Here is an 8,412-nt window from a genome sequence, read left to right as displayed (position 1 = left end):
CGATTTCGTCTAGCATGGTCGATAGGCATCATCAGAATGATGTTGGTAGCTCCTTTCACGTACTTCTGGTAGGACGCATCCCAACTGTAGAGGGTGTATTTACAGTCAGAAGAGGATATGTAAGTCACATGTATGACCCTCTCTTGACTGTAAAATAGTGTAAATACACCCTCTACAGTCTGGACATGTCCTACTGGAAGTAAGGATCAACCAACATCATTGTTGACCATATGTGAAAGTGTCAATAGTGAGTAAACTATTTGGTTTTGTTCAAAAGAAGTTTATCTGTACCTACAAACCTGATGAATCTATTCAGTGAGTAGTATCCACTTTTGTCAGTCCTGCATGTGTTACTTTTTCTTTTTCTGCGATCTTCCACCAGCATCATGTTCATGTCCACGTTTACCCTTTCTTTGGCTGCTCAAATCTAATCCCTGTGAGTTGGCTTCCTGACTAAGAGTCTCCAGCTGATTCTGAAGACCTTCCAGTCTGTTCTTCATCGCTGTCAACTGCTTTTGCAATTCTGTGGCTTCCTCCAGTCTCTTCTTCTCTTCCGCCGCATCATCAAAATGTTTCTCCCATCTGTTTTCCCATTCTGGTGATCCAACAAGGCCCTGACGATTCTGTCCTTCAGTGCTACTACTTGGGTTAGCAGAAGATTCCTCGTCATCGGGTTTCTTGCCGACGTGTTTCGGTACAACATTGACAACATACTCCAAGAATGACTTGACAAAGTGCGCATGATCAACTGGGTCTGCTTCACCCCGTAATTGATCCCCAATAACGTTATTAACAAGCGCTATCCTTTCTTTCTCTCGACGGCGAACATCCGCCTCTCTCAAATAATCCAAATCATTACACATACACACTCTGCAAGCCATTTCATCTTTATAATGCTTAATTACCCATGATTTGTGTTGCTGTGTCACCAAATCCACCAATTCCTCGTTCTCATTCTCAAATGGATAACAGACACCCATGATATCTAACTTGCCCTCAAACTGATGAGCTTCCAAGCTGTTTTTCTGGTGCGCCGTTTTGAACTCCCGCACCGCTGCCTCGAACTCATCATCATCTATCTCATTGCATTTGTACCTCTCTGTGGTTGCATCCAACCTTTTAATCAAGTTATGCAGTTCCACCAAGTTGTTGTAACTATCCTCTGCCACTTTCTCTACATCTTCTTTGAGCTTATCCGACAATTTTATTTCTGGAAGCTGATTAACCCAAGCCTGTGTCCTACCGTGGCTATCGGTATCATCAGAGCTGTCGGTGGATTTAGGGAATTCAACCGCTGCATCTGCGATATCAGGTTGACTTCTACCTGCTTCATTCTTGCGTTTGACTTTCTCTACAAAGCTCTGCACCTGTTCTGGCTTTAAGGGTGACTTGAAGTTGAGCCTAGCCAGCTCGTCTTTGCATCTTGATCTACATAAGAGGTCACACACCTCGGCGAGCATCGAGATCATGACCAGTTTGTGATGTCGGATTATGATTATGACCAGACGCATCAACCTATAGTCGAGGATACTGATGCTTGACCAGTGATCTGTAGTGAAATGAAATGTAAGACACTGATTAATAAGCTGTACAAAAGGAAAGACACAAAACTTGCATTACATATAATCACAGCAATATAAAACTCTTACTTTTAATTTTAAGCATGGGTGAAGACTTAGTGCAGAAAGTGGTGGGATGAATTCAAGAAAAAGCTTAAGTCGAAGAGTGTAGCGCGAGTCTCAAGGTAAATAGGGTGTGCATGTGCTTCTTAGCTGCAAGTCCCTGGTTGTTGCTACTTGCTAAATGGTTTAAATATGGTGTGTCTTGGGCCACAGTAGTCAGTGAATTCCTATATACTTGTGTGCTGATATTTGTAGTTTTTATGCCAATATGTAGCGTAATATAATGGCTGCGCTTTTCTTTTCATTCGAACTACATTTCATCCAAAATTTATGATCCCTTACCAGGTACTTTGGAGTGTAGAACCAGTTCCTTCACCTGCCATTCATTCCACAAGCCTGCCATAGTCTTAACACCTGTATTTTGGTGGTGAATATTATCTGTTGATAACAGAAAATAATGTATTATTATTTTATTATTAATATCTGCATGAAGCATGTATGTTCACATTTCACCTAGTCCTTCCAATCATAACTATCATGGGTCCAACATCTTTAAACTACATGGTTCCAAATATTACAGGCCTGGTACAGTAAGTTGATTTAAAGTGTGAAACATAAACTGATTAAAAGTTACATATAATCACTCGGGTTAAAAATAAGAGCTTTTCTACCAAATTCCAAAAGACAGTTCCTGTTACAAAGCTCTATTTTGTATCATTCGCTACTTGCAGGTTCCGCCATTATGCACTATGTGGGGAGAGCCTCGAACTGGCAGCATACATGAAAGGAAGAATTATGTAACCTTACACAGAACGTTATGACTAGTTCAATTCCCATTCATGTATGCTGCCAGTTCGAGGCTCTCCCCGCACATAGTGCATAATGGCGGAACTGCAAGTAGCTTAATTGAGTGGAATAAATGCAGCCAATTTTGCCAAAAAATGACCACTTTTGGGTGACAAAATTTTCCACTGTCAGTGTTTGTACATACACTATCAAGATGGGGCTGTACAGTATTGATTTAAAATAAGGCCAATGGAAATGAATTCATAGTTTCCTCTTGGAGCGCTTGTCATTTTTCAAAACTGGCCAAAACTTTCATTATTTTCATTCAAATCTCAATTTTCTTTAAGAGCCAGTCTCCCTTATTATGTACCCAAATCAGGGGGGTTGTGATACAAAAAAAATAGAATTTTCTCTAAAAAATAATTTTGGTACATATTAGCACCAACAACTCACATGTAAAATATGAGCGTGCACAGCGCCCTCGTTCAGCTTGAAAAAATTCTTGAAATTTCAGCCTCTCTGAGCCTTACTTGTTTATGGTAAACTTTGGAGGTGCATAACATCGTGCGCCATCATCATCCCAATCTGCATTTTGCATTTTTTTAAAGTACCAAATGGTTACATTACAAAACCAAGAAAAAAAAATTGGGATCTTGATGGCGCACAAAATCAACAAATCCAATGATTTGATGAAAAGCGCCCTCGTGCAAACTTCAAAGCATCATAACGGGCTGCGCCATCAAGATCCCAAGTCCGAACAAGTTTGAAATTAAAGACCTCCATGGCAAGTTTCATTTTTCAGCAAAAATTTTTTGGGATTTCGTTGGCGCACAGAGTTAACAGAGGTCAAAGGTCAAAATTTCCTATTTTCGCACATTTTTGCGCGCCTGTATTATTGCGCGTCGACGTCACATGACACTCCGAATAGGATTTCATCAAAGAAGAGGTAATTCTCTGCAAGAACTGAAAAAATTAGCTTGGGATCTCTTGATCTTCATATATTTCTGATTTTTTGAAAATGGACTTAGCCTCATTTTGGAGGTCAATTTGACCTCTTTTTTTTTTTTTTTTCACAATGTGGGCTTTTTACTGCATCACAAAAAGATGCGCCAACAAGATCCCAATTTTATTTTTCATCGCTCTAGCTTCTTTGGTGACCAGTAGACAAAAAACAAGCAACAGCTAATTGGGATCATGTGGGCGCACTAATATAAAAGAGGTCAAAGGTCACGCTTTGTGCCAAAGTGATGCATATTTGCCTATGTGCAGCACAAAAGTGGAAAAATAAAAATGTGCGCCAACAAGATCCCATCTTACTTTTTGGATGATTGGATAAAGGGGCTTATGTATAACTTATAACAAGTAAAAAAAAGTGGGATCATGTGGTAGCACTAATTCAATAGAGGTCAAAGTTCATACTTTGTGCGAATTGGCATTACATTGCCTATGTGCAGCACAAAAGTAGAACTTTGACCATAATAAAATAATAGCCAACAAGATCCCATCTTACTTTTGGATGATTGGATAAAGGGGCTTATGTATAACTGATAACAAGTATAAAAAAAAAAGTGGGATCATGCGGCGCACTAATTCATTAGAGGTCAAAGTTCATACTTCATACAAAATTAAACGATTTTTAGCCTAAAGTTGCGAATTCAGCAACCTTTCACTCAAATTTTGCAAAATATGGCAAAGTATTTTGACAAAATTTTTTTTTACTCTCACCAACTACCATGATGGAATCAGCATCATCTGAAATGCACTCACACAAGTTTCTATGAGACATGTCTGGTGATCCCCATTGAAAAAAAATTCGCACAAAGTATGAACTTTGACCTCTATTGAATTAGTGCGCCCACATGATCCCACTTTTTTTTTTCTTGTTATTAGTTATACATAAGCCCCTTTATCCAATCATCCAAAAAGTAAGATGGGATCTTGTTGGCGCACATTTTTATTGCGGGTCAAAGTTCAACTTTTGTGCTGCACATAGGGAAAATAATGCCAATTCGGCACAAAGTATGAACTTTGACCTCTATTGAATTAGTGCGCCCACATGATCCCACTTCTTTTTTTACTTGTTATCAGTTATACATAAGCCCCTTTATCCAATCATCCAAAAAGTAAGATGGGATCTTGTTGGCGCACATTTTTATTGGGTCAAAGTTCCACTTTCGTGCTGCACATAGGCAAATATGCATCACTTTGGCACAAAGCTTGACCTTTGACCTCTTTTATATTAGTGCGCCCACATGATCCCAATTAGCTGTTGCTTGTGTTTTATCTACTGGTCGCCAAAGAAGCTAGACGATGACTAATAAAATTGGGATCTTGTTGGCGCATCTTTTTGTGATGCAGTAAAAAGCCCACATTGTGCAGCTTAGTGGAAAAAGAGGTCAAATTGACCTCCAAAATGAGGCTAAGTCCATTTTCAAAAAATCAGAAAAATATGAAGATCAGGAGATCCCAAGCTAATTTTTTCAGTTCTTGCAGAGAATTACTTCTTCTTTGATGAAATGCTATTCGGAGAGTCAGTTGACGTTGGCGCGCAATTATACAGGCGTTCAAATATGTGCGAAAATAGGAAATTTTGACCTTTGACCTCTGTTAACTCTGTGCGCCAAATCTAAATCCCAAAAATTTTTGCTGAAAAATGAAACTTGCCATGGAGGTCTTTAATTTCAAACTTGTTCGGACTTGGGATCTTGATGGCGCAGCCCGATATGATGCTTTGAAGTTTGCACGAGGGCGCTTTTCATCAAATCATTGGATTTGCTGATTTTGTGCGCCATCAAGATCCCAATTTTTTTTCTTGGTTTTTGTAATGTAACCATTTGGTACTTTAAAGAAATGCAAAATGCAGGTTGGGATGATGATGGCGCACGATGTTATGCACCTCCAAAGTTTACCATTTGCAAGTAAGGCTCAGAGAGGCTGAAATTTCAAGAATTTTTTAAGCTGAACGAGGGCGCTGTGCACGCTCATATTTTACATGTGAGTTGTTGGTGCTAATATGTACCAAAATTATTTTTTAGAGAAAATTCTATTTTTTTTTTTATCACAGATGGGTACATAATAAGGGAGATTGGCTCTTAAGATGTTAATTTGAAATTGTTTTCTTGTCAGTTATGTTTGTGTCATTCTTGTAAGCATTTTGGCAGTGTTTTGCAGCAGTAGGGGTAGAGCATGTGCTAAATAATGGGAATTTTAGAATCCCTTGTCCCTTTCCGGAGCATTTTAGATGCGCTTGCAATAATAGTAATTTATTTAAAACATAGTTGGCAGTGGTGATACAAACCCACCCTTTTTTTTCTTTTTTTCATACCCTTTATACCAAAACTCTGAAACCCACCCTTTCTAAGCATGGTTACTGATCAGTGGTTCAGGAGGTAGATTTGCATCCAAAGAGAATTACATACGTTTTAGACGACCAAACAGAATTGGATTTCAATATTTTTGTTGTGTTTCATTTTAATAGTGTCATTCAATTGGAAATTATTTACAGTAAGCTTTGAGATTCCAAAGCATTGTTGATTTCCAAACCCACCCTTTTTATCAGTGACCACACTTTATATTTGGACACACATTTTAACCAGAAATTTATCAAACCCACCCTTTTAAGCATTTTGTGGACCCTTCAAACCCACCCTTTCTAAAGCGTGGGTTACCAACAGTTTATAAAGATTTTGATTTCATAAATATGAGCAAAATGAACCTACATGATATATCGCTCATTCTACAAAATCCGGTGCCAATAGCCTTTTTTCCATTCTTTGGTCCACAAACACTTTGTCGAGCATTTAGGGTATCAAATATGTTGTTTTTCTGGTAGAACTCAACGAGATCTACACGGACATATATAGTTTTCCATACTTTAAATGCTTTCTTCAGCCTGATTAACTCTTGCAAAGGCTCAAAATCGCTAAAATGTGTTTCCACTGCTCAAGTGTCACATCTAACCCTGAATATTTTCTTTGAATAAATGCGATTTCTTTACATATTTGTTGTTTTTTAATTAGATAACGCACCATCATATTGTTTATCAACATTATTTTTTAGTGATCAAAACGTCTTTGTGTACTAAATAAATTGTACTTTCCACCAAAACGCTGTGAGCTACGTTACCTCTTTTTAAGGGGTCGGGCTGTATTGTCTCAAATATCTCCGAAATGGGAGAAAACTGCCATGTTTGCTGTGAAATTTTGCCTAGCAATATCTATCTCAGGTGCAAAATTTATGGTGCACATGAAAGAATGAAGTCTTTAGATTAATATTTTAGCAATCTTAATATTATTAGTTGATAGGAAATTCTTCAAATATGCCTGTACATTATAACGACGCATAACAGCCCACACACTTTTAAGAAGAATTTGAGAGCCCTGCCGATAGGAATGAAGGACTAATCTACCAAGTATACCAACATGCCAAGTAAGTATAGTATACCTGATCTCATGTACCAATACCTTGTGTATTGGTACATGATTCAGCAGGTATACTTCAGCAATAGCGAATAAGTGGTCGTTTTTACTCTTTTCAAAACGCCACATGTACACCAAATACAGCCCCGAAATGGTCTACTTTTAGCGTGCCTTAACTCCGAAACAGTTTAGTCAAAGTTAAAATGCGATCCCCAACCCTTTGCTTACCTTGGACGAATTTGCAGTATTTTCCGCTAGCTCCGTGTTGAAAAATGTCCGGTACTTGCCCGGTACAAACATAGAAATGGCCACATTTGCTTCAGTCCTGGTATGAATATTTCTTCCGTAATCCAATGGTTCCAACATGGGCATCACGATGATAGTCTCCTACACAACCAGATTGTGTCGGCCTGACGCTCATCGATCCTAAAAGTGAGGACAGCGTGAGCTCTTACCTGCGTAAAAGTCTGTTCGACAAAGGCAATAAGGATGATTGACAGCGCCGTTCATTGGGCGGAGCCATTATATTACGTCATGACAGCAGACAGGTTGCGCTGTTCTCTGACCTTGACTGTTCGTCACGTAGACATACCGTGACCTGGGTACACGATACAAAGCTGGGGGATGCGACTGCGGCCGCCATTTTGACACGCGGTATCTACTCTTCAGAAAAATTACTTTTGGTGACGTTTTATATCAAACAATTTTCGATAACGGATTTCTACTAGGATTTCAATTTGTTATTAATGAAGGTGCATGTAGTTTGAGGAATAACACGGGATGTTTCGAGTTTTATTTCAACTGGTGGTGTAGGAAGGTGAGTGAATTTGTGAATGAGGCCGGGGATTGAGGTTTCGTTGTTTCACCGATCCGATAGTAGGATACTGAAACGTAGGCTAAAATGTCTAATGACGCCATGTTTACATGAAAACATTAGCTGTTGCGAGGTCAGTGTCGTTGAATTAGTTAACTAAATTCCTTTCAGGATATTCTGATTTCACTTATTTATGATGTGTACGAAAATTCACCATATAAACTCAAAAGTGTGAATGCAAGCTGTTATTGCTGACAATAGAAACATTGTTGCAAAGTCATTAAAAACAGGTATGTATTACAGACGTTCTTTGGCCGAAACGAGATACAGGCCAGTTAGGCAGTCTATAAGCATGATAAGTATAGTCGGTAACGGGTAAGCTTACAATACATTCATGAACATGTGAAGAAAAAAAAGATTACAAGATGACACAAATGAATGAAAATTGTCAAAATTAATCGGTACATGCGTGTATAAAATTATACACATGTAGATTGTAAGTTTCTCTATTCAAACCTACCCTAAAACACGTACTTACTAACAGTATTTTTTGTAGGATGCGCCTCGAAGACAATACCAAAATTACCAGTCTCTTGTTTGTTTACATGCAAGCCCACATCATTTCCGCGCGAAGTTTATCAGTTAACCTATGACCCGGGGGTGAAAGTAACTTCCGCTTTAGTGCGCCCTCGTGCGTTTATAACGCGGAAAGGTTTACTGTTGCTAAGGGCAACGGACGATTCACTAAATGCGTCTTTAAAATATCAATAAG

At 38.7% G+C, this 8,412-nt stretch overlaps 1 long non-coding RNA gene across 1 annotated transcript; it reads right to left on the bottom strand.

The window, feature by feature from the left end:
* Window positions 1–1,465: 1,465 nt before the first annotated feature.
* LOC140160770 (uncharacterized) lies at window positions 1,466–8,281 on the bottom strand. The gene is made up of 3 exons (XR_011860012.1): window positions 8,179–8,281; window positions 1,965–2,060; window positions 1,466–1,549 (listed from the first exon to the last, which is right to left on the bottom strand). It is a non-coding gene; the product is annotated as an uncharacterized lncRNA (long non-coding RNA).
* Window positions 8,282–8,412: the final 131 nt, after the last annotated feature.

Source organism: Amphiura filiformis, chromosome 9 (assembly GCF_039555335.1).
Source record: "Amphiura filiformis chromosome 9, Afil_fr2py, whole genome shotgun sequence".
NCBI lineage: Eukaryota > Metazoa > Echinodermata > Ophiuroidea > Amphilepidida > Amphiuridae > Amphiura > Amphiura filiformis.
Note: the sequence above shows the minus strand (reverse complement) of the source record. Positions and strands in the feature narration are given on the sequence as shown.